General features: G+C 41.1%; 1 protein-coding gene and 1 pseudogene across 1 annotated transcript in view; both read right to left on the bottom strand.

The window, feature by feature from the left end:
- KALRN (kalirin RhoGEF kinase) overlaps nucleotides 1-22,632 on the bottom strand; it is an 838,419-nt gene that overhangs the window by 756,490 nt on the left and 59,297 nt on the right. The gene's annotated exons all lie outside the window — the stretch shown is intronic.
- Nucleotides 8,272-22,367, bottom strand: LOC112320489 (transmembrane protein 230 pseudogene; annotated as a pseudogene).

The raw sequence follows: 22,632 nt of genomic DNA, 5'->3' as shown, positions 1-22,632 counted from the left end.
TTGCTCTGGGTTGTCTTTGTTGTTGTTCCTCGAGTTCTTGTAGGTGTAGGGTTAGGCTGTTTCTTTGAAATGTTTCTATTCTTTTTAGGTAGGTCTGTAGCACTATGAACTTCCCTCTCAGGACTGCCTTTGCTGTGTCCCATAGGTTTTGGGTTGTTGTGAGTTCATATTTTTTTTTTCCAGAAAGTTTTTGATTTCTTCCCTAATCTCGTTCTTGACCCATTCATTGTTTAATAGCATGCTATTCAGTCTCCATGATTTTGAGTGTTTTGGGTTTTTTCCTTTGGGGTTGGTTTCTAGTTTCAGTCCCTTGTGGTCAGAGAAAATGCTTGATATGATTTCAATTTTCTTGAATTTGTTGAGGCTTGCTTTGTTTCCTATCATGTGGTCTATCTTTGAAAATATTCCATGGACACTTGAAAAGAATGTGTATTTTGCTTCTTTGGGATGAAAAGCTCTGTATATATCAGTTAAATCCATTTCATCTAGGGTATTGTTAAGTGACACAATAACCTTGTTGATCTTTTGTTTGGAAGACCTGTCCATTTTTGACAGTGGGGTGTTAAAGTCCCCTACTATAAATGTGTTGCTGTCAAAATCTTTCTTGAAGTCCTCCAAGATTTTCTTTATGTATTTGGGTGCTCCTATGTTGGGAGTATATATGACAATGTTTATGTCTTCTTGGTGGATTCTTTCTTTGAGTATTATGAAGTGACCATCTGGGTCTCTCTTTGTTATTTTTTTTTTTATTGTTATTCAATTACACTTGTATGCCTTTTCTCCCCATCCCTCCACCCCACCCCAGCTGAACCCACCTCCCTCCCCCCTCTCCACCTTCCCCTTGGTTTTGTCCATGTGTCCTTTATAGTAGTTCCTGTAATCCCCTCTACCCACTGTCCCCGCCCCCATCCCCCACCCTCACCCTGGCTATTGTTAGATTGTTCTTAACTTCAATGACTCTGGTTATATTTTGTTTGCTTTTTCCTTCTATTGCTTATGTTCCAGTTAAAGGTGAGATCATATGGTATTTGTCCCTCACTTCCTGGCTTATTTCACTTAGCATAATGCTCTCCAGTTTCATCCATGCTGTTGCAAAGGGTATAAGCTCCTTCTTTCTCTCTGCTGCGTAGAATTCCATTGTGTGAATATACCATAGTTTTTGGATCCACTCGTTTGCTGATGGGCACTTCGGTTGCTTCCAGTACTTGGCTATTGTAAATTGTGCTGCTATGAACATTGGGGTGCACAGGTTCTTTTGGATTGGTGTTTCAGTGTTCTTAGGGTATAATCCCAGCAGCGGAATTACTGGGTCAAGGGCAGTTCCATTTTTAGTTTTCTGAGGAAATTCCATACTGTTTTCCACAGTGGCCTCACCAGTCTGCATTCCCACCAACAGCGCACGAGGGTTCCCTTTTCTCCACATCCTCTCCAACATTTGTTTGTGGATTTGTTTATGTTGGCTACTCTGACTGGTGTGAGATGGTACCTCATTGTGGTTTTAATTTGCATCTGTCTGATGGCTAGTGATGCTGAGCATCTTTTCATATGTCTCTGGGCCCTCTGTATGTCTTCCTTGGAGAAGTGTCTGTTCAAGTCCTTTGCCCATTTTTTAATTGGGTTGATTGTCTTCCTGGAGTGGAGTCGTGTGAGTTCTTTATATATTTTGGAGATCAGGCCCTTGTCTGAGGTATCATTGGCAAATATGTTTTCCCATACTGTTGGTTCTCTTTGTAATTTGGTGCTGTTTTCTTTAGCCCTGCAGAAGCTTTTTATTTTGATGAGGTCCCATTTGTTTATTCTTTCCTTTATGTCCCTTGCTTTAGGGGATGTGTCTGTGAGGATGTTGCTGCGTGGAATGTCTGAGATTTTCCTGCCAATGTTTTCCTCTAGGACTTTTATGGTGTTACGACTTATATTTAAGTCTTTTATCCATCTTGAGTTTATTTTCGTGTATGGCATAAGTTGGTGATCGAGTTTCATTTTTTTGCATGTAGCTGTCCAGATCTCCCAACACCATCTGTTGAAGAGACTGTTTTTGCTCCATTTTATGCTCCTGCCTCCTTTGTCAAATATTAATTGATCGTATAGATTTGAGTTTATTTCTGGGCTCTCTATTCTGTTCCATTGGTCTTTGTGCCTGTTTTTATGCCAGTACCAGGCTCTTTTGATTACAGTGGCCTTGTAATACAGTTTGATATCAGGTATTGTGATCCCTCCTGCTTTGTTCTTCTTTCTCAAAATTGCTGCTGCTATTCGAGGTCGTTTATGGTTCCATATGAATTTCTGCAATGTTTGTTCTATATCTGTGAAATATGTCATGGGTACTCTAATAGGGATTGCATTGAATCTATAAATCGCTTTGGGTAGTATGGCCATTTTGATGATGTTAATTCTTCCAATCCATGAACATGGTACATGCTTCCATTTGTTTGTATCTTCCTTAATTTCTTTCTTCAGTGTTGTGCAGTTTTCTGAGTACAGGTCTTTTACCTCCTTGGTTAGGTTTATTCCTAGGTACTTTATTTTTCTTGTTGCTATATCAAATGGGATTTTTTTCCTGATATCTGTTTCTGCAGTTTCGTTGTTGGTGTACAGGAATGCCTTTGATTTCTGGGTATTGACTCTGTATCCAGCTATTTTGCCAAATTCATTTATTAGGTCAAGTAGTTTTTGAGTGGAGTCTATAGGGTTTTCCATGTACACTATCATGCCATCTGCAAACAGTGACAGTTTCATTTCCTCCTTTCCAATTTGGATGCCTTTTATTGCTTTTTCTTGTCTGATTGCTGTGGCTAGGACTTCCAATACTATGTTGAATAGGAGTGGTGAGAGAGGGCATCCTTGTCTTGCTCCTGATCTTAGTGGGAAAGCTCTAAGTTTTTGCCCATTGAGTGTGATGTTGGCTGTAGGTCTCTCATATATGGCCTTAATTATGTTGAGGATTGCTCCCTTTATTCCCACTTTGCTGAGTGTTTTTAGCAGAAGTGGATGCTGTATCTTATCGAATGCTTTTTCCGCATCTATTGATATGATCATGTGATTTTTGTCTTTGCAGTTATTGATGTGATGTATTATGTATATTGATTTGCGAATATTGTACCATCCTTGCATCCCTGGGATGAATCCCACCTGGTCATGGTGGATGATCTTTTTAATATATTGCTGGATGCGGTTTGCTAATATTTTGTTGAGAATTTTAGTGTCTATGTTCATCAGCAATATTGGCCTGAAGTTTTCTTTCTTTGTTGTGTCTTTATCTGGTTTTGGGATTAGGATGATGTTGGCTTCATAAAAAGAGTTTGGGAGTCTTCCATCAGTTTGGATTTTTTCGAATAGTCTGTGAAGGATAGGGGTTAGTTCTTCCTTAAATGCTTTGTAGAAATCTCCTGTGAAGCCATCTGGTCCAGGGCTGTTGTGTGATGGGAGTTTCTTGATGACTGCTTCAATTTCCTTTGCTGATATTGGTCTGTTCAGGTTTTCTGCTTCTTCTTCAGTCAGTTTTGGAAGATTATATTTTTCTAGACATGTGTCCATTTCATCCAGGTTTTCACATTTCTTAGCATACAGGTCTTCATAGTAATTTCTTACGATCCTTTGTATTTCTGTGGTATCAGTTGTAATCTCTCCACTTTCATTTCTAATTCTGTTTATTTGGATCCTCTCTCTTTTCTTCTTGATAAGCCTACTTAAAGGCTTGTCGATTTTGTTTATCTTTTCAAAGAACCACCTTCTGGATTCATTGATCCTTACAATTGTGCTTTTAGTCTCTATGTCATTTAGTTCTGCTCTGATCTTGGTTATTTCCTTCCTTCTGCTTGCTCTGGGCTGTCTTTGTTGTTGTTCCTCCAGTTCTTGTAGGCATAGGGTTAGGTTGTTTGTTTGAACTGTTTCTAATTTCTTAAGGTAGGCCTGTATTGCTATGAACTTCCCTCTCAGGACTGCCTTTGCTGTGTCCCATAGGTTTTGGGTTGTTGTGAGTTCATATTTTTTTTTTTCCAGAAAGTTTTTGATTTCTTCCCTAATCTCGTTCTTGACCCATTCATTGTTTAATAGCATGCTATTCAGTCTCCATGATTTTGAGTGTTTTGGGTTTTTACCCTTGGGGTTGGTTTCTAGTTTCAGACCCTTGTGGTCAGAGAAGATGCTTGATATGATTTTAATTTTCTTGAATTTGTTGAGGCTTGCTTTGTGTCCTATCATGTGGTCTATCTTTGAAAATGTTCCATGGACACTTGAAAAGAATGTGTATTTTGCTTCTTTGGGATGAAAAGCTCTGTATATATCAGTTAAGTCCATTTCCTCTAGGGTATTGTTAAGTGACACAATATCTTTGTTGATCTTTTGTTTGGAAGACCTGTCCATTTTTGATAGTGGGGTGTTAAAATCCCCTACTATAATTGTGTTGCTGTCAATATCTTTCTTGAAATCCTCCAAGATTTTCTTTATGTATTTGGGTGCTCCTATGTTGGGTGCATATATATTTATAATGTTTATGTCTTCTTGGTGGATTCTTTCTTTGAGTATTATGAAGTGACCTTCTGGATCTCTCTTTATGGCCCTTCTTTGGAAGTCTATTTTGTCTGATATGAGTATTGCTACCCCTGCTTTTTTTTCCTGTCCGTTTGCTTGGAAAATTTGTTTCCAGCCCTTCACTGTCACTCTGTGTAGGCCTTTTGTCCTGAGATGGGTCTCTTGTAGGCAGCCTATGTGTGGGTCATGTTTTCTTATCCATTCAGCTGTTCTATGTCTTTTGATTGGAGCATTTAATCCATTTACATTTAAGGTTATTATCGACAGGTAGTTATTCATTGCCATTTTTTCCTACCTGTGTACCTCTCTCTTTCTCTTTTCCTTCCTTTCCTTAAAGCAGTCCCTTTAGCATCTCTTGCAGAGCTGGTTTGGTGGAAGTGTATTCTTTTAGACTTCTTTTGTCTGGGAAACTCCTTATTTGGCCTTCTATCTTGATTGAGAGCCTTGCTGGGTACAGTAGTCTTGGTTGCAGGCCTCTGGTTCTCATTACTTGGAATGTTTTTTGCCATTCTTTTCTGGCTTGGAGCGTTTCCCTTGAGAAGTCAGTAGCTAACCTTATCGGGGCTCCCTTGTATGTTACTTCCTGTTTCTCCCTTGCTGCCTTTAAGATTCTTTCTTTGTCTTGGAATTTTTCCATTTTAATTATGATGTGTCTTGCAGTGGGCCTCTTTGGGTTCCTCTTGCTTGGGACTCTCTCTGTTTCCTGGATTTGTGTGACTTTTTCTCTCATCAGATTAGGGAAATTTTCCATCATTACTTTTTCAAACAGGTTTTCTATCCCTTGCTCTTCTTCTTCTCCTTCTGGTATGCCTATTATACGGATATTGTTACGTTTCATGTTGTCCTGCATTTCCTTTAACCCCTCTTCATGCTTTCTGAGCCTCTTTTCCTTTTCTTGCTCTTTCTGGGTGTTTTTTTCTACCTTGTCCTCCAGTTCGCTGATCCCATCCTCTGCTTCATCGAGCCTGCTTTTGATTCCTTCTACTGTGTTCTTCAGTTCCGAAATTGTACTCTTCATTTCCTCTTGGCCCTTGATGATAGTTTCTATTTCCTTTTTCATGTTGATATAGTTTGCAGTGAGTTCATTGTAGTTTCCCTGTAGTTTTTGGTAATTCTGTGTGAGCTCATGAAGCTTCCTTATAACCAATTCTTTGAACTCATTATCTAATAGTTGACTTGCCTCTTTTTCATTTAGCATTGTTTCTGAGGCTTCCTCCTTTCCTTCCATTTGGGGATTGTTTCTTTGTCTTCCCATTGTTTGTGAGACTCTTCTTATTAGCCTCTGCTTCTTAAATTGATCTATTCTGACACCCTGGGTTTATGGTATGAACTTCTATGGTAGAATGCCAATGGGATTCAGTGGTGCCGTCTCCTTAATCTCCTGTGCTCACTGGTCTTGAGCTGATGTTTATGGGTGTAACACGGTCTAACTCTGCTCCTTTCAGCACTCCAGGTATTATTGTCTCACCTGTGGGAAAAAGAGAAAGGGGGAGAAAAAAAGGAGAAGGGAAGGAGGGAAAAAAGGGAATAGAAAAGGAAAGGAAGGAAGGAAGAAGGAATAAAGAAAGATCGGAGGCAAGATAAGAAGGAATTTTAACAAAAATTAAAACAAAAGAATAAATGAAAGAAGGCAGGAAGATGGAATAAAAAAGGTAAAGGGTGGAAGGAAGAAGGAATAAAAAAAGAAAGAAGGACAGAAAGGAAGAAGGAACTCAGGGGGAAAGGAGGAGAAAAAAAAATTTTTTTAAAGAGTCTTCTGTTAGCTTTAAACCGGTCAGGTTAGTTCTACTGGTCTTCCTGTCTGTGAAACAGGAGGGGGTGGTTGGAGGGATTGGTTTTACTTTTCTCCCTTCCTGAGCCACACTCTTTGCTGTTGTTCAGCCTCCAGTCCAGTTCCTCAGGGTCCTTCTGCTCTCCACTAGACCTTTAGTTCACCAGTTGTGCTGTCCTTGAGTTGCACGAATTAGGGGCAACTCACACTCCCCCTTCTTGCTCTTTGCTGTCTTAGATGCTAGGGGCTCTCGGTGCTCCTATGGAGTAGTTCAGCCCCCTACTGGGTCAAGTCTTTGCTGGGACTGCAGTTTCCCCTAGCCCTGCAGCTCCCCTCTGCTGGGTGTTCTGCCTTCCTCCTAGAGAACCAGTAGGCCCTGCAGGGCTCTGTGCACAGGAGCTAGGTAGGAGTTGTTGAGAACTAGTGCTTTTAGGTGTGGTCCCTCGCAGGCAGCCAGGCCATTGATGAGCTGCTCTGCCACTTTGGGCCTGGGTTGCATGGCTGGCTGATCCACCACTTTGGGCCTGTGCGCAGGGCAGCCAGCCACTCATCCTGGTGCGCATCTACCCAAGGGTTCAGGTGTGGGCGCCCAGCCGGGGTTTCAGTTGTGGGAGCCCAGTCCGCTAATCTGGGTGCGCGCCAGCTGGGCTTCAGGTGAGAGCTGGGGCTGCTTATCCTGCTTTCACAATCCAGGGGCTGAGGGGGGAGGGGCGCCAGAGGCAGCGGCTGCTGCGGAGAGTTCTCTAACTAGCTGCTGAGTGCCTCTCTTCTCTCTTTTTCTTTTTGAGAAATTCTTCCTATTCAAGCCCCCCGGTCCAAACAAGCACATGGCTGCTCACACAGCCCAGCCTGGCTCTCTCCCAAGAATCTTGCAGCAGACCCTGCACCTGGGCCAGGGCTTCAGCCGCCCTGGTCCCCGTGCAGGTCCCGGGGACCTTATTGTCCTTAAGCACTCTTCTTACTGTCATATCTTTCAATGTCTTCTATTTTGGTCTCCGATCTTCATATATGCTTGAATACCATTGGCTGCTCGCTCTGTGCCTAAGATCAGCTAGGTGTTTCACTGGTGCTGAGGGGAAGCGGACTCCACTCCCACCTATCTTGCCGCCATCTTCTAAATAAAATATTTTCAAAATAAATTACTTAGTAATAAGAAATTTGACATATTACATTTTTCCACTTACCACAAGAACAAACTGACAAAAAAGACTATTTAAAAGGAATGCTCAACTCCAAAAAGGGTGGCGGTAGTAACACTTTTTACTACAGAATGACTTCCCATTTTTCCATATAATTAACTTGCTAATTTTCCGTGATAAAGGTTCATGTGGGAAAGCTTAGCTCTTTGTCAGGGCCATAAGATGAAAAATATAGCATGCCCTAATTAGCTAATCATAAGCTCAGTTAATGTCTTTAGGATGATGGACCCAGAAAACCTGGCCACTGTTTTGTTAAAAATCTGCAAACTGCAGGATTCCTTAGCCCTTAGCCATAGTTTCTGCTCAGCATCTTTTTAAAAAAAAATTTTATTGTTATTCAATTATAGTTGTATGTCTTTTCTCCCCATCCCTCCACCCCACCTGATCCCACCTCCCTCCCCCACCTCCACCCTCCCCCTTGGTTTTGTCCATGTGTCCTTTATAGTAGTTCCTGTAATCCCCTCTCCTCACTGTCCCCTCCCCACTCCCCCCTGCCCATTGTTAGATGTTCTTAAGTTCAATGTCTCTGGTTATATTTTGTTTGCTTTTTCCTTCTGTTGATTATGTTCCAGTTAAAGGTGAGATCATATGGTATTTGTCCCTCACCGTCTGGCTTATTTCACTTAGCATAATGCTCTCCAGTTCCATCCATGCTGTTGCAAAGGGTATAAGCTCCTTCTTTCTCTCTGCTGCTGATACACATTCTTTCCTGCTCAGCATCTTAAGCTGAGCTCAGTCCCATCTGACTGCTCCTCAGGGCTGAGGTGGGTGCTAGTCGTCAAAGTCTGGAATGTCATTGCAGGAGTAACCCAGATAGCCTTTGGCTGCATAGCAGGTGATGCAAAGGTGGGAAAATCCCAGCGGGAACACTAAGATGTCAATGAACAGGACAGGAGCACGGGTCTGCACCGGTTCCCTGCCCCCCTGACTGATATAGCCCGCCATTAGGAGGGAGCCTGTAATATTGAGAAAGGTGCCAATCAAAAACAGCACTGTAGCAAGCAAAATGGCCTTATATGGGATCTTAGGAGGACTTTTCTTAAACATTCAATGTAATCATCATCTGTGTTAGAGAGCCTTGAGTATTTTACTTTACTACTAAGAATTCCAGTAGCTAGGTCAGTATAAGATGGCTTCGTAATAAGCTGACACAGCTACAGTCTGCGCAACGGGTCAAATTTCTGAGTGCACCGACAGGTTGACATCTCAGTTGGAAACAGAGACGCTCATGACACCCTCACGTAATTGCCACCTGCCCCACCCTGCCCAGACCAGCTCAGCCTCATTATCGTATTAATTAGCATAATTACTAATGTCAAAATCAACTAATGTGCTTATTAGCCATTCATATATCTTCTTTGGTGAAGTGTTGCTTCAAATTTTTGCCCATTTAGGAAGATGGCGGTGAGATAGATGGGAGCAGAGTCAACTTCCCTCTGCATGTGGGTGAAACACCTACCCAAGCTACTGAGGAAAAAAGCGAACAGCCAACAGTACCCCAGCGTTTATGAAGATAGGAGACGAAAAAGTATAGAGGACACTGAAAACACAGAAGGTAAGGGGATTGCTTCAGGACAAAAAAGTCCCTGGGACCAGCATGGGGACCAGGGCGGCTGCAGCCCCAGGCCCGCCCCTGCCGGGCCTGCCGCAGGACTCCTGGGAGAGAGCCTGGTTAAGGGTTCCCTCCCCTGCCAAACAAGGCTTGAGCAACACCTTTAGAGACCTGGTTGCTTGAAGTCGCAGGGAGGGGAATAAGAATGAAGTGGTAAACCCACAGAGACCGTGGGCGCTGGCTGGAGAGAATTGAGAGTTGGGCCATGTGGGACCCTGACCCACACAGTCCCCGGTCTAGCTGGAGAGGTGGGCTGTGAGAGAGGACAGACCCTTCCTTGTATGGAGGGAGCCGCAGGATTGAGCAGGAGGATTTTTCCAAAAAGAAATAGACCCTCTGGGGCTCTTTGAGGAATTCACCTGCGGCAACAGCTCCAGTCTCCTCTCCACCTGGCCACCCGCCCTCTGGGGAGTGTGCGCATCTACCGGAGAGTGTCTTCACCTCACCTCAGAGGGAGCAGAGACCACAGGCACCAACAGGGTGAGTGTGCGCAGTGACCGGGGAGTGTACCACCCACCAGGGATTGTACACATCCACCAGGGAGTGTCTGCACCTCATCTCGGAGGGAGCTCAGACCACAGGCACTGGGGAGAGTGCAAATCAAGGAAGGCTCTGTGCTCACACCCATAGCCCGGAGGAGGCCTACCACAAAAAAGAGTGGGTAGAAGCCGGGAACACCAGGATACCTCCTGGAAGAGGAAACCCACCAACAAAGGAAACACCAACAGATAAGAACAGAAGAAGGTGAAGGAGGGAGTGGAAGCCACACTAAGTCAACCCAGAACCTATCTGAAAATACAAATAAATAGTGAAGAAATTACTAAGAACAAACAACTGAACAAGAGCAAGAGAAAAGCCTCAAAACCTTGTACAAACAGAAGAACCAGCTCCAATACAACCTGCCCACACCTGCACAACAGAAAACAGGTGGGGGACAGACTGACCCTCAGATAACCAGCTGGTGGGGAAGACCCACCAAGGAAAGACCCAATAAGAACCAACAACCAAAGACATACACAGAGCCAACATAAACCACAGCCCAAGATCAGTAAGATCGGGAGATTAAGGAGACTGTACCACTGAATCTCACAGGTATTCTATCACAGAAGTTTACACCAAAAACCCAGGGTGTCAGAAAAGAGCAACTTAAGAAGCAGAGGCTAACAGGAAGAGTCTCACAAAAAATGGGAAGACAAAGAAACAATCCCCAAATGGAAGGAAAGGAGGAAGCCTCAGAAACAATGCTAAATGAAAAAGAGGCAAGTCAACTATTAGATAATGAGTTCAAAGAATTGGTTATAAGGAAGCTTCATGAGCTCACACAGAATTACCAAAAACTACAGGGAAACTACAATGAACTCACTGCAAACTATATCAACATGAAAAAGGAAATAGAAACTATCATCAAGGGCCAAGAGGAAATGAAGAGTACAATTTCGGAACTGAAGAACACAGTAGAAGGAATCAAAAGCAGGCTCGATGAAGCAGAGGATGGGATCAGCGAACTGGAGGACAAGGTAGAAAAAAACACCCAGAAAGAGCAAGAAAAGGAAAAGAGGCTCAGAAAGCATGAAGAGGGGTTAAAGGAAATGCAGGACAACATGAAACGTAACAATATCCGTATAATAGGCATACCAGAAGGAGAAGAAGAAGAGCAAGGGATAGAAAACCTGTTTGAAAAAGTAATGATGGAAAATTTCCCTAATCTGATGAGAGAAAAAGTCACACAAATCCAGGAAACAGAGAGAGTCCCAAGCAAGAGGAACCCAAAGAGGCCCACTGCAAGACACATCATAATTAAAATGGAAAAATTCCAAGACAAAGAAAGAATCTTAAAGGCAGCAAGGGAGAAACAGGAAGTAACATACAAGGGAGCCCCGATAAGGTTAGCTACTGACTTCTCAAGGGAAACGCTCCAAGCCAGAAAAGAATGGCAAAAAACATTCCAAGTAATGAGAACCAGAGGCCTGCAACCAAGACTACTGTACCCAGCAAGGCTCTCAATCAAGATAGAAGGCCAAATAAGGAGTTTCCCAGACAAAAGAAGTCTAAAAGAATACACTTCCACCAAACCAGCTCTGCAAGAGATGCTAAAGGGACTGCTTTAAGGAAAGGAAGGAAAAGAGAAAGAGAGAGGTACACAGGTAGGAAAAAATGGCAATGAATAACTACCTGTCGATAATAACCTTAAATGTAAATGGATTAAATGCTCCAATCAAAAGACATAGAACAGCTGAATGGATAAGAAAACATGACCCACACATAGGCTGCCTACAAGAGACCCATCTCAGGACAAAAGGCCTACACAGAGTGACAGTGAAGGGCTGGAAACAAATTTTCCAAGCAAACGGACAGGAAAAAAAAGCAGGGGTAGCAATACTCATATCAGACAAAATAGACTTCCAAAGAAGGGCCATAAAGAGAGATCCAGAAGGTCACTTCATAATACTCAAAGAAAGAATCCACCAAGAAGACATAAACATTATAAATATATATGCACCCAACATAGGAGCACCCAAATACATAAAGAAAATCTTGGAGGATTTCAAGAAAGATATTGACAGCAACACAATTATAGTAGGGGATTTTAACACCCCACTATCAAAAATGGACAGGTCTTCCAAACAAAAGATCAACAAAGATATTGTGTCACTTAACAATACCCTAGAGGAAATGGACTTAACTGATATATACAGAGCTTTTCATCCCAAAGAAGCAAAATACACATTCTTTTCAAGTGTCCATGGAACATTTTCAAAGATAGACCACATGATAGGACACAAAGCAAGCCTCAACAAATTCAAGAAAATTAAAATCATATCAAGCATCTTCTCTGACCACAAGGGTCTGAAACTAGAAACCAACCCCAAGGGTAAAAACCCAAAACACTCAAAATCATGGAGACTGAATAGCATGCTATTAAACAATGAATGGGTCAAGAACGAGATTAGGGAAGAAATCAAAAACTTTCTGGAAAAAAAAAAATATGAACTCACAACAACCCAAAACCTATGGGACACAGCAAAGGCAGTCCTGAGAGGGAAGTTCATAGTGCTACAGACCTACCTAAAAAGAATAGAAACATTTCAAAGAAACAGCCTAACCCTACACCTACAAGAACTCGAGGAACAACAACAAAGACAACCCAGAGCAAGCAAAAGGAAGGAAAAGCAGAGCAGAATTAAATGACATAGAGACTAAAAGCACAATTCTAAGGATCAATGAATCCAGGAACTGGTTCTTTAAAAAGATAAACAAAATCAACAAGCCCTTAAGCAGGCTCATCAAGAAAAGAGAGAGGACCCAAATAAACGCAATCGGAAATGAAAGAGTAGAGACAACTTATACCACTGAAATACAAAGGATTGTAAGAAATTACTACGAAGAACTATATGCCAAGAAATGTGAAAACCTGGATGAAGTGGACAAATTTCTAAAAAAATATAACCTTCCAAAACTCAATGAAGAAGAAGCAGAAAACCTGAACAGACCAATAACAGCAGACGAAATTGAAGCAGTCATCAGAAAACTCCCAACACACAAAAGCCCTGGACCAGATGGTTTCACAGGACAATTCTACAGAGCATATAAGGGAGAGCTAACTCCCATCCTCCACAGATTACTTCAAAAAATTCAAGAAGATGGAAGACTCCCAAACTCGTTTTATGAAGCCAGCATCATCCTAATCCCAAAACCAGATAAAGACACAACAAAGAAAGAAAACTTCAGGCCAATATCGCTGATGAACATAGATGCTAAAATTCTCAACAAAATCTTGGCAAACCGCATCCAGCAATACATTAAAAAGATCATACACCATGGCCAAGTGGGATTCATCCCAGGGATGCAAGGATGGTACAATATTCTCAAATCAATAAACATAATACAACACACAAACAAAAGCAAAGACAAAAACCACATGATCGTATCAATAGATGCATTTGATAAGATACAGCACCCATTTCTGATAAAAACACTCAGCAAAGTGGGAATAGAGGGAGCATTCCTCAACATAATAAAGGCCATATATGAGAGACCTACAGCCAACATCATACTCAATGGGCAAAAACTTAGAGCTCTCCCACTAAGATCAGGAGCAAGACAAGGATGCCCTCTCTCACCACTCCTATTCAACATAGTATTGGAAGTCCTAGCCACAGCAATCAGACAAGAAAAAGCAATAAAAGGCATCCAAATTGGAAAGGAGGAAATGAAACTGTCACTGTTTGCAGATGGCATGATAGTGTACATGGAAAATCCTATAGACTCCGCCAAAAAACTACTCGATCTAATAAATGAATTTGGCAAAACAGCTGGATACAAAGTCAATACTCAGAAATCAAAGGCATTCCTGTACACCAACAATGAAACTGCAGAAAGAGAAATCAGGAAAAAAATCCCATTTGATATAGCAACAAGAAAAATAAAGTACCTAGGAATAAACCTAACCAAGGAGGTAAAAGACCTGTACTCAGAAAGCTACACAACACTGAAGAAAGAAATCAAGGAAGACACAAACAAATGGAAGCATGTACCATGCTCATGGATTGGAAGAATTAACATCATCAAAATGGCCATACTACCCTAAGCGATTTATAGATTCAATGCAATCCCTATTAAAGTACCCATGACATATTCACAGATATAGAACAAACATTTCAGAAATTCATATGGAACCATAAGCGTCCCCGAATAGCTGCAGCAATTTTGAGAAGAACAAAGCAGGAGGGATCACAATACCTGATATCAAACTGTATTACAAGGCCACTGTAATCAAAAGAGCCTGGTACTGGCATAAAAACAGGCACATAGACCAATGGAACAGAACAGAGAGCCCAGAAATAAACTCAAGTCTCTATGGTCAATTAATATTTGACAAAGGAGGCAGGAGCATAAAATGGAGCAAAAATAGTCTCTGCGACAAATGGTGTGTTGGGAGATCTGGACAGCTATGTGCAAAAAAATGAAACTCGATTACCAACTTACACCATACACAAAAATAAACTCAAGATGGATAAAAGACTTAAATATAAGTCGTAACACCATAAAAGTCCTAGAGGAAAACATTGGCGGGAAAATCTCAGACATTCCATGCAGCAACATCCTCACAGACATGTCCCCTACAGCAAGGGACATAAAGGAAAGAATAAACAAATGGGACCTCATCAAAATAAAAAGTTTCTGCATGGCTAAAGAAAACAGCACTAAAATACAAAGAGAACCAACAGTATGGGAAAACATATTTACCAATGATACCTCAGACAAGGGCCTGATCTCCAAAATATATAAAGAACTCACACAACTGCACTCCAGGAAGACAAGCAACCCAATTAAAAAATGGGCAAAGGACTTGAACAGACACTTCTCCAAGGAAGACATACAGAGGGCCCAGAGACATATGAAAAGATGCTCAGCATCACTAGCCATCAGACAGATGCAAATTAAAACCACAATGAGGTACCATCTCACACCAGTCAGAGTAGCCAACATAAACAAATCAACAAACAAATGTTGGAGAGGATGCGGAGAAAAGGGAACCCTAGGGCACTGTTGGTGGGAATGCAGACTGGTGAGGCCACTGTGGAAAACAGTATGGAATTTCCTCAGAAAACTAAAAATGGAACTGCCCTTTGACCCAGCAATTCTGCTGCTGGGATTATACCCTAAGAACCCTGAAACACCAATCCAAAAGAACCTGTGCACCCCAATGTTCATAGCAGCACAATTTACAATAGCCAAGTACTGGAAGCAACCTAAGTGCCCATCAGCAAACAAGTGGATCCAAAAACTATGGTACATTTACACAATGGAATTCCACGCAGCAGAGAGAAAGAAGGAGCTTATACCCTTTGCAACAGCATGGATGGAACTGGAGAGCATTATGTTAAGTGAAACAAGCCAGACGGTGAGGGACGAATACCATATGATCTCACCTTTAACTGGAACATAATAAATAGAAAAAAAAATAAAAAGAAAGGAAACAAAATATAACCAGAGACATTGAAGTTAAGAACAATCTAACAATGGGCAGGGGGGAGTGGGGAGGGGACAGTGAGGAGAGGGGATTACAGGAACTACTATAAAGGACACATGGACAAAACCAAGGGGGAGGGTGGAGGTGGGGGAGGGAGGTGGGTTCAGCTGGGGTGGGGTGGAGGGATGGGGAGAAAAGGCACACAACTGTAATTGAATAACAATAAGTTGAAATTAAAAAATATTTTATTTAAAAATATCTTATTCGTATGCTCTAACTTCATGTTCTAATGGAAGACCTTGGCAAAACCAAATATTAGTGTGGATGCATCTGTAATATTATGAGCAATCAGGAATTTTTTTACACCTCAGAGCAAGTTTTCAAAATGTAAACACTTTCTCTGTTTACCACTCCTTGGCCAGGTCTGGTCTAGTTCACCAATAGGGTGGGCACCATGTACAGTAATTTGGGTAATTCTATCCTTTATAGATTAGGTTGTTCTGTATACAATGTCTTTAAGGACTAGACCTTTGGTTGTTTTCTAAGGAAAATGTAGGTAAGTGGTTGTTATTGAGAGTTTACAACCCCCTTTGTTAGCACCTTTTATTATGATGTCATTCTACTGAAGATCTCAAGATTTCACTTGGATCCTTAGGGGACTAGATTGCCTTAGTTTGATTGTTTCTTAGTTGGCAAATAGTGACTTAAATTCAAATGAAATTAAATGTCAACATCTTTAAAAAATAGAAATGCCATTGTGCACTGATTAGAATAGCAAAAAATTTTAAAAGACTGGCTATTTTATCTTTTGGCAAGGATGTGAACCAACTGAAAACTCTCCTACAGTGCTGTTGGAAATATAAAGTGGTATAGCCACTTGGAAAAAGAGTGTGTCAGTTTTTAAAAATACTAAACATATAACTGTCATTTGGTATAGTCATTGAACTCCTATTTACCAGAGAAAATTAAAACAGACACTAAAGTTTGTTCATGAACATTCATATTCAGCTTCAATCAGAAGAGCCCTTAAAGGAATAGTACTCAAATGTCTCTCAACAGGTAGATAAGCAAAATGTGATATAGTCATAGAATGGAATACTATGCAGCAATAAAAATGAATAAATTATTGATATGCCAATAAGATGAACAAATATCAAAATAATGATTCTGAGTGAAAAAAGCCAAACACAAAAAAAGTGTATACTATAAAATTCTATTATGCAGAATTCCAAAGAAAGCAAACTTCCCTGTAGTTACAGAAAGCAGATGAGTCTTTCTGTGAGGCTGGGACAAAGGGAAAGATGGACTGCAAACATGTACAAGGAAACTTTGGGGGATGATGGAAGTATTCTATGTATTGATTACGGTGGCGAGTTCTCAGGGGATGCTTCAGTCAAAACTTGTCAATTTTATAAATTTACAAAGTGACAAATAGACTTAAAGAAGAGGGGGAATTGGAATCTGAGAGCCCCTCACATTCCCAGAGAAGTTTAGAAAACACTTCTTCCTTTGGGTAGGAGGGTGAGTGGGAGGCTGGAAAAAGACTGGACCAAGTGCCAGATAGCTATGGTCAGAAGAAGAGAAATCTCCCCCATCCATCCGGACGGTTCCAGTGGTGATCAATCTGAGCCCTGTGAGCCCTGCACACATCCCACCTAGAAAGCTTTCACCTTCCCAGTCCATCTGTCACTTCTTGTATGACTCTCTTTCTCCAAGAATTATTTTCTAATTTATCTCTGCCCAATCTGCATTCAAAGCATGATTTCTACTAAATCATTTATACTTCCTTTCAAAGCTAGTTGTTGCCAACAACTATATATGCTTTTTGGGTCACATATTATTACCAAATGTTGGAAAGGAAGTGGGAAAATAAGACCCTCATTCACTACTGGTGCAGCCATTCTGAAGGACAGTCAAGTACCTTAAAATCCAGCAAGTTGACCCCTGGGTATACACCTGGGAAATTCTTCCAAGGAATACATGGAGATGTACATAAGGAAGTTTACTGCCACACTGCTGAGGGTAACCTAAGTGTCCATCTCTAAGGAATATACAAGTAAAACATGGGGTATACATACAAGGATAATGAACTAGATTTTTATATAAGCAACCTGAACTGATCTCAAAAGCAGTTGAGGGAGAAAAGTAAAAACAGAATGAGATTTATAGCACAATTCCATTTATGTATTACACACCCACATAAAACAGCCTTGTATGTTTTTGTAAGGGTGCCTGTATATTTAAATAGGTATCCATCAGATGGATTAAAAGTACTATAATATTACAATGGATTCCTATGGGAGGAGAGCAGAGGAATTGGGAGTGGTGGGTGAAGAAGGGAAGTGAAGAGGAAAAAAACCAATAAAATAAAAAAATTTTCTTAAAAAGAGAGAAGGTTCTGCCCTGGCCAAGTGGTTCAATTGGTTGGAGCATCATTCTGTAGACCAAAAGATTGTGGGTTCAACTCCTAGTCAGGGCACATATCTAGATTGTTGGTTTGATCCCTGGTTGAGGTACATATGGGAGGAAACTGATTGACGTTTCTCTCTCATATCAATGCTTCTCTCTCCCTTCCTCTCTTTCCCTTCCTCTCTCTCTAAAATCAATTAAAATATGTTCTTGGGTGATGACTTTAAAAAGAGAGAGAGAGAGGGTTCTTCCATGGATAGATGATATTTCATGAACTAAAAATGGGGCTAACTCAAACATGTGTAAAGGATATAAAATTTTTTAATAGAGATAAATAGATAGTTTTTGTTTGTTTTTCATATTCAAAATGAATGAAGTGTTTGCTGGTATGATGTATTAGTTTTGTACTGCTTCCATAACAATGTACCACAAAGTTAGTAGCTTAAAACAACATAAAGCTTATTGTCATAAAGCTTTGTAAGTAAGAATCCAACATAGGTCACATTGGGCAAAAATAAAAGGGGCAGCAGGCTGCATTCCTTTCTGGAGGCTCCATGGGAGAACCCATTTCCTTGCCTTTTCCAGCTTGTAGAGGTCACCCACATTCCTTGACTCATGGCCCTCTTCCTCCATCTTCAAAGCCAGCAAGGGCAGGTCTAGTTCACACATCTGCTTCTCTGATTCTGACCTCTTCTGCCTCAGAACCCTGTGAGTACACTGAGTCCACCTGGATAAATCAGTTTAATGTCCTTATCTTAGCTGACTAATTAGCTGACTAATTCTCCTTTGCCATGTCAGGTAACATATTCATAAATTCCAGGGATTAGGATGTGGGTTTTGGCATCCATTTACTCTGCCTACGAACATCTGAGCATATGGCAAATGGTGAAAACCACATATTCTTTATTATTGTGAATCAGTTGTTATTCAGCCAAATAACAACAACAACAACAACAAAAATGTGTTGAGTCCTACTAAGTGCCAGATCCCTGTGGTAAGGGCTGAGGTTATAGTAGGAGTCAGAGATTGGGGATTTGGTGATTTTTCCCTCCCTTTCAAACAGAATTGCTATTCTGGCTTATTTTAGCTAAGGGATAAATGAGAAGTCATCTGATTAAGCTGTAGTCATGACTGGCCTATGGTAACTTTCTAAAAGAGATATTTCCATTCTTTTTCAAAAGGGCACCCTAACCCAGTGCTTCTTAAACTTTAATGAGCATACAAATCACCTGGAATCTTGTCGCTGCAGTTTTGTAACCGTAGGGCCGGTGTGGCACCTTAGACTCTGTATTCCTGACAGGCTCCCAGGTGATGCTGTTGCTGCTGCTGTCTCTCTAGGACACTAGTTAGATGAGCCAGGCCCTAACTCAAATAAAGCTCTAATCCTGAGCAATACTCAGTCTGACCCTGCCATCAACCCATCTTTACAAAAAGTGCCTCCTTCTAAGAAGTTATGGGAGTCAATCAATTTGCCAAAACACCACACTGTGTCACTAAAAAAACATAAATAGCAGAGAGCACAATCTGCCTACAGGTAATGGCCTTGGTTTTCAACAAGGACAGTTTCTGACCAAGACCCACATTCATCCTCAGAGATATGAAGCATGGTTTTTACAATGCTTGATATAATGATGAGTCTCCTGTCTCCTAGACCAGGATCCCCAACATCCAAGGCTTATGCCCACCCAGATAGTGACCCAGTGACCCAGTTTTCCAGTTCCTGGATTTATACCTGTTGCTGGAAATTTATAAGGTTTGAGCTATTTCAGAATTCCCCTAATAGACAAGGTAGTAAAGGCTGATAACATTCAATTTATCTCTTTAATGGGGTAGGGTTTTGCATGCTAGCTCTTTCAGGGTGGGGTACTGAGGAACTAGGGGAGAGAGGAGCAGGAGGGCAGAACAGAAGCAACAGAATTTCTACATGTAACTTAGATAAACTTTAGAGGGACCTCTGGCCAATGAGACAGACTTAGTAATGCTCATGGACCAATGGGAAGACACACTGTTGCCTCAAGGTGGATAATGTAATTTTTAAGGTACAGGAATGCAAGTTTTTATTTATATATATCACACAACTGTTCCTAATTAATGAGTGTGGGAAATATTATCTCATAGTATGATTCTGAACACTGATGTACTTTGGTATGCCTATGACTTTCCCAAATTTTGGTTTTGGTCTCAGAAAGACCTGTCACTCCTGGTAAATGAAGAAGAACCATACCTACAGTTACATGCCTTTTGTCATCTTATAGGCCTCCTTCCTACTTTATCTTGGGTGGGTTGTTGCAAAAAACCTCTCTTGTATGGCATAACTGCTGGAGCTCCCAGGTTTTCAATACAAGCTGCACCTCTACAACACAGAGAGATGGTAGAAGGCATGCATCTCTGTGATACGAAAAGGAATATACTCTGGCTAGACCAGGACCTAAGGCTATCCATTCATTTAGCACCTAAACTGGATGTTTTCCATGAGAGCTGTTTTCTATTGTAGAGCAAATTAAATTAGGAAGGGTGACTATTCTCTCCCATCCAAAGCATTCACCCAAGAAGTAAAAAGTAGAATTGCAAATATTGAATCATTATGTTGTACACCTGGAAATGATGTAGTGTTGTATGTCAATTATATTTCATTTAAAAATGTAGAATTGTATATCAGGCAGCAGCTTTGAAGACACAGACCTAATACCCATCACTATATGGATATAGAGAAGGAAGTCTAGATAAGGGAAGTAAATAGATCAAGATCAAATAGGCAGCTGGTGATAGTCTGTGTTCAAACTCAGCTCACAGAGGTTAGTCAGGTGACTTGTTCAAGGTCACATGTCTACTTGATGACAACACTGGAACTAAAAACCAGCTTCAACTACAAGACTTTTTTCCCCGCTACAGCCTCCCTCAACCATAGTCAGAATACCCATTCCCACCTCTGACAGAAGGACACCTCATTATGGATTCACTAAATGCCTTTGAAGATATTCACTTTGAGTGCTGAGGGTCAAGGTCATCTATGGGGGGAAGGATAAATGGAACTAGATGGTAATGCTACCAATCAGGCCTGGCCTTTTATCTCACAGTCATATCAGCCTTCCATCTAATGCCATTTTTATGGCTTAAGATTTTTAATTCTTTTCCTACCCAATCCCTCTTCTGGCCATGTATGATTACTATTTGCTTTTTCAAGTTTCTTTCCAGCCAGGTAAATTTTCACTCTTGGTTCTAGCACTGGGCTTTTCTCTTTGATTTCATCTGATTGGCCCCAGGAGGGAGCTTACCTTCCCACCCCTCTGTTCATCTCACTCAGTTCTTCCCACCTCTCCTCTTTCCACCACTTTCATACTTACCACTTCCTCTCCCCTACCACTTCTCCTGGAACGATGGCACTTCTCTTGGAATGATGGCTCCTGAGTTTCTTGTCCCCACCAAAACTGGATGGCTTTCTCTCTCTGCTTAAGGGGGGAAGAGCAGTGAAACCTTCAAATGCCATCTTTCATCTTATTTTCTATTTCCAGCACATATCCTATTTATAACTCTGCCTCCTTCTTAGCAGATTGACACAGCACTCTGCTTACTTCCCAGAATAAAGGCAATTCAAGAATAAGAGGCAAGTCCAGGCTCCCAGGATTCTTCTGTAGTCACGCATTTGTTAGGAGTTTCTCTGCCAGAATTTGAGAAGTGTCTGCTGGCAGCTGTGCTTCCCTGAGCCCACCTTCTGCTGTCCTGGAAAGTCCTTCCATATAGGATTTTCTTCCTAGCAGATTTCCCTTCCTGGTCATGCATGGACCAAGCTTATATTAATGGTGGCTTATTATTCCCCCAGCATACATTGACTATACCATAAAAAATATTTATTAAATATTTGTTGGGTAAAGAAATGTTGACATATTAATAATAGTTCATAGTAAGTTTGTAGGAAGCCAATATGGAATTAAAGCTGATTCATATAATGAACAATATATATAAAAATTCACATTAAAAATAAAAACCAATTTCATATTATACCCAATATCTCTGATAGGTGTATCATCACTAAATCATTATAAAAACTGAATGAAGGAGCAACATTTACAGAGTGAGTTCCACTATTAGGATTTCTGCTTTGCTTAAATGTTATTCCACAACTTCTGAAATGGGTATTATTATCCCCATTTTGTGGGTAACAAAACAGACTCGGTTAGGTGAGGAGCTTGCCCTAGGGAACATAAACAGTAAGTGGATTCAACCCAAGTCTATCTGCCTTCAAAGCTCACTTTAAAAACCAAAAGAGTACTTAGTGCCTTTGGACACACCATTTAAGTAGCATGTGATGACCTCTAGTTTAGCTTGTGTCCCCTTGCCTATTTCTTTCCTGCTTGGCACATAGCAGGGGCTCAAACAAATATTTGTTAAATTAATTGTTGAATGTACCATTTAGACTCAGTTTCTTAACCTGGTATTATTCTAATATTTAGAGCTTGACATAGACACTTCAGATGAAACCCAGCATCAAGATTCAGAAGGTGATCAGATGGGGACACATGAGCCGATGTTCTCTGTCTTCACCAAGGAAAAGAGATATGGGATGAAACCTTAGTAGGCAGGATTTAGGTTAGAACTAAGGGAAACACTGTAAGGCACTGGACCAGGCCACTGAAGAAGACAAAATATTTTGTGTGCAGCTCCCCATCTCTCTGGGATGAGCCAGACTTGTGCCTGCTGGGAAGGCTCTGCTTCTGTGGGTTTGCAGAGACCCAGGAGCTGCTCTTTTGCATTTGTGGCCACAGTAAGAAGAGACTGCTGCAGAAACTGCCCTTGTTCAATGGCATCCTCTTCACAGAAATATGGAGCTGTTAGTTCCCTTGATTGCTCTCTGATGTGTAGTTTTAATTGCATCCTTGCTTTTACGTAGAGAATAGAGTCGTGTTCCCAAGAGGATGGCTGGAAAAACCCACTGCTAGCCTCAAATACAAATAGGAGCCTGCAGAAACTGCTGCTTCATGAGCACAGGGAAAAGGATATGAGGAAAGACAGATACCTCCAAAGGTTTGGGGTTTAAGCATAGTGGGATCACCATCCTTCATGCTCTCTTCTAGGAGTATAAACACCAGCAATGTCATTCATAAGAAACAGCCTGTAAACTGCATAGCACATTGCCTTC

This window comes from Desmodus rotundus, chromosome 2, assembly GCF_022682495.2.
Source record: "Desmodus rotundus isolate HL8 chromosome 2, HLdesRot8A.1, whole genome shotgun sequence".
Lineage (NCBI taxonomy): Eukaryota > Metazoa > Chordata > Mammalia > Chiroptera > Phyllostomidae > Desmodus > Desmodus rotundus.
The sequence above is the reverse complement of the archived record's forward strand: the minus strand, read 5'-3'. Positions and strand labels throughout refer to the sequence as shown.